Source organism: Ornithodoros turicata, unplaced genomic scaffold, assembly GCF_037126465.1.
Source record: "Ornithodoros turicata isolate Travis unplaced genomic scaffold, ASM3712646v1 Chromosome56, whole genome shotgun sequence".
Lineage (NCBI taxonomy): Eukaryota > Metazoa > Arthropoda > Arachnida > Ixodida > Argasidae > Ornithodoros > Ornithodoros turicata.
The window spans coordinates 596,112-599,170 of record NW_026999384.1 but is presented as its reverse complement, the minus strand read 5'-3'; the positions used below and the strand labels follow the sequence as shown (position 1 = coordinate 599,170).

Genomic DNA, 3,059 nt, shown 5'->3' with positions numbered 1-3,059 from the left:
CTTGCCGCTGAGCAAAGTTACATTTACGTGGGTTGATCTTCAACGCCACTCGCACGATTGCATCCAACGCTGCCCTCAGATGTTCACGTGCTCCTCACGTGTCGTTGAAAATACAGCGACATCATCAATGTACGCTACAGCATATGCACGATGATCGTTAAGCACCTCATTCATTGATCTTTGGAAGGTGGCGGCCGAATTGCGCAGCCCAAAGGGCATTAGCCTCCAAGTATAACGACCCCGATGCGTGGCAAACGCTGTCAATTTCTGTGAGGTTTCATCCATTGCAAGCTGCCAATAACCACTCGTCATGTCCAGGGTAGTTATGTACCGCGCCCGGGCAACACTGTAAAGCAACTCGGTGGAGTCCCTCATCGGAAACCGATCTGGTTCTGTAATCGCATTTAGCCTTCGACAATCAACACACATTCTAACAGAACCATCTTTCTTGGCCACACACACCACAGGGTGGCCACATTTATTCGCGGGGTGATTCCATTTCAATTCAGGCAAGGTGGTCCGGCGACCACCGCCGATTTTTTCTGAAAAAAATATATGTTGTAGCCCAGCGCCCGGCAGGAATGAAATGACAAATATTTTGGCTCTAAGTGTTTGCACTTGCGAGTAAAAAATTCGGAAAGAGAATGACCCGGGAAAAGAGTTCTCAGATGAAGCGTTTTTGGGATTTTATAACTCGCCAAAGGAAGCGTGCAAAGCATTGAAATTTTTTGTGGATTACGACAAGTGTGCGACCGCTCGGAAGGCGTAAACAAAACAAGAAAATATTTTTTAGATTTTTAGTCAAAAATGGCCAAACTTGCTCTTTAAATTAGCATTTCCTCACCTTCCTCGCTGCGCCGTGCCCATTCGATACAAGTTAGAGAGACATGCCGCATACCACTGCATAGAGCAAAGCTTGGGCTACAATTTGGTACCAAATTTGCAGCTCTGAACAAAGTTACCTTTACGAACGGTCAAATAGGGGTCACTCTCGAAAAAAAGCGATATTTGGGCCTTTTATCTCAAAAACCCCAGTCTCGATTTTCTTCAAACTTAGCACATGTCTAGAAGGATATATATTCTCCTCGTAAACGAGAAGGAGGGTTTTTTCCTAGCACAACAAAAACTACAACGCGTCAAAGTTGGAGACCCGGGCAGATAACGTCAATATCATAAACAACGAGATTTGGCCGAGGCAGACCAACAATTAGGGAAGACACAGACAAGTAAGCCTCAAACGCCCAGAAATTAACGAATGCAAACAACTCAGGGAAAAGAGGTGCTGACGCCAGGTTCAGAAGACCCAGGTTCGATTCCTGGCGTCAGCACCTCTTTTCCCTGAGTTGTTTGCATTCGTTAATTTCTGGGCGTTTGAGGCTTACTTGTCTGTGTCGTCCCTAATTGTTGGTCTGCCTCGGCCAAATCTCGTTGTTTACGTCGTTTACAATCGCCCTGCCTCGTGTCTGAATGAGAGAGTGAGTGAGAAAGATGTAAGAGAGAATGGGAATAGCGTGGTTGGTTGTCCGTCCCCCCCGTACTTGAGGCACTCAATGGCTCAAGGGAAACGGCGTGCTGGTGTGGTGTAGCAGTTAGCATATCTGACCGGAAATCAGAAGACCCAGGTTCGATTCCTGGCGTCAGCACCTCTTTTCCCTGAGTTGTTTGCATTCGCCAATATCAGTTTACCATGGAATCATGATTCTCGGTATGCCGCAAGCAGACTTTATGCCTGTTTGCGGTGTACTGATGCTGTGAAGGGTGAACGTGTGCTCTGTACGTTAGCTTACCCCTCCTTTGTACAATGTTTTCTAACACTGAGGCACAACGTATGAAAAAGACGGGAAAAGTACAGGCAAGAAAAAGTCAAGAAATGCATGCGTTTGCCTGTTTTCTGCCCTCTTCTGGCAGTAATGTAACGGTGAGCAGTATAAAAACCGTAGAAGGACACGAAAACGGTTGCTGCACTACCTCTCTGCACTACTCAACAAGTGTCGTAAAATGTGATGAAAGCGAGGGTGCTATAAGCTCGTGAGCCCTACGTGCGTGCAAGAGAAAACAGTCGCCAAGTGGTGTTTATTTAACGAGTTAATTCAAGCAGTTTACGTGAATCAGTTACTGTATTTATTTACACTGACTGTGGCTTTGCTGATAAGGGCACCGGTGATTCTCCATGGGGCCGAAGGCGAAAAACAAAAAAGCAGGCGATGGGAATTTCCCTTGTAGCTCGTACAGCACACAGTAGAGCCTCGTAATGCTTACAGTACAGTACAGGCTTAGTACAGTCTATACTATCAAGCAGTTCTTGACATCTTCGAAACGGCTTGACCACTCGCGTTCACCTCCTTTGACCACAGGTGGGAAGATTGGATTCCAGGTACTGGTCGCAGTGTGGCCCGCTCCTCCTTCTTCGCGGCGCGGAACACCTCTAGCTTCGAGCTGTCCAAGTGAAGAAGCTTCGTCTTTTCAATTCTAGTACTCAGTTTAGAGACCATTGGGGTCGCGGAATTTATGATGTCCGTTGAAGGCGAAGGTCCTTACTGTACTTCGCGCTCATGGCTCAGACACAGCATGAAGCAAAAAGAACGCTGGGGATACGAAATTTGTAAACTCAGTGAATAATGATTGCAGAACCACTGTGACGTGTGTGTAGAGAGGGTAAGGGTGAAAGCAGACGAGTGTGAAACAGCGAAAGTAAAGTAAATGAGAGTCTCTGACGCCCGGCGCCCAGGAACAAGACCTTGGGGGCATCCTACACCTAGCCTTGGTAGCAATCAGATGTACCAAGACCCAGCACACACTCACTTTTTCGTCTCAGACTTTAGTGTGAACCGGTGTGAACGTCCAAAGCCGGAAATGATGACAACGCTAATCTTGTTAGTGGCAGGCAATGTTCGTCGGCTCCGACCAGGGGTGGTCGGTTCGCTGGGACAACAAAGTAGTTGCCGACGCATATTAACTTTCGCGTGGGAAAGTTGGAGGAAAGTTGTCAAAATAAGCTGCGCGGAACCAAGAGAATGTAGCAAAAAAAGTGAAGAGGAAAGAGAATAAAAGGAAGAGGG

The 3,059-nt window shown here is 47.0% G+C and overlaps 1 non-coding gene across 1 annotated transcript; it reads left to right on the top strand.

The window, feature by feature from the left end:
* The first annotated feature begins 1,571 nt into the window (after positions 1-1,571).
* Trnas-gga (transfer RNA serine (anticodon GGA)) lies at positions 1,572-1,643 on the top strand. Its single transcript has one exon. It is a non-coding gene; the product is annotated as a tRNA-Ser (tRNA).
* Positions 1,644-3,059: the final 1,416 nt, after the last annotated feature.